The sequence below is a fragment of the Olea europaea genome, unplaced genomic scaffold, assembly GCF_002742605.1.
Source record: "Olea europaea var. sylvestris unplaced genomic scaffold, O_europaea_v1 scaffold24920, whole genome shotgun sequence".
Taxonomy (NCBI): Eukaryota; Viridiplantae; Streptophyta; class Magnoliopsida; order Lamiales; family Oleaceae; genus Olea; species Olea europaea.
The window spans coordinates 860-1,610 of NW_019243152.1; the positions used below are offsets into that span (position 1 = coordinate 860).

The 751-nt window shown below is 32.5% G+C and overlaps 1 long non-coding RNA gene across 1 annotated transcript; it reads right to left on the reverse strand.

Annotated features, from left to right (window-relative positions):
* Window positions 1–208: 208 nt before the first annotated feature.
* On the reverse strand, window positions 209–678 carry LOC111382414. The gene is made up of 2 exons (XR_002700500.1): window positions 622–678; window positions 209–256 (listed from the first exon to the last, which is right to left on the reverse strand). It is a non-coding gene; the product is annotated as an uncharacterized LOC111382414 (long non-coding RNA).
* Between the last annotated feature and the right edge of the window lie 73 nt (window positions 679–751).

The following is a 751-nucleotide window of genomic DNA, read 5'->3' on the forward strand; positions in this document are numbered from 1 at the left end:
GGTTCCTTGTTCCGCAAAGCACTCTCAACTCCCTTTTTTTTTTTGGGAAGGTAATCAAACAAAGCACTCCCAAATCTTGCTTACTTTGAAATGTATATATCCTGATTTGTGCAGCTCTTAGGTTGCAAGATCAGAGTTCCATGAATTGCTATATTGACCATCACATCATGACGAAGTTTTCTCAAGAATAACGCACCAATTTGATTTGTCATAAAATCTGTCAACAATTACAGCGCCATTCACGCTAGACACTAACCTGCAGATTGAAATACAGAGTAGAACATTAATTCAAAAGACAAAACAGTGTAAATGAGATCGCTTTGCATAACATTGAATGTTAGATTCATCCAAAAAAATAAAAAAAATGATAACTATAATGGTTCCTGTTATTAATTCTCAAAGATCATGAATTATTAGCAAAGAACCAAATTAAAGCGGAAATCCAACGATAATAAGCAAACTGCATCATAATGCAAGCTGAGAGCCACTACTCTATTGTATTTGACAATATGCAAGCTGATCAGGAATAAAAACCATAGCAAGCATTTATGAAAAATTGAATAGATAATAGAGTAGCATTATTTAAACAAATTAAACTATGAATAGAAAACAATTCTTTACCTTTCAAGTTCACCTTCACTGAAAACATGATAATATCTGCTGTAAACTGTAAGTGTTATGCCCTAGATCCAATCGATTTAGGTTGTAAACGCTTTTAATATATTTAATGCATTTAATTTTGGCGAGATCT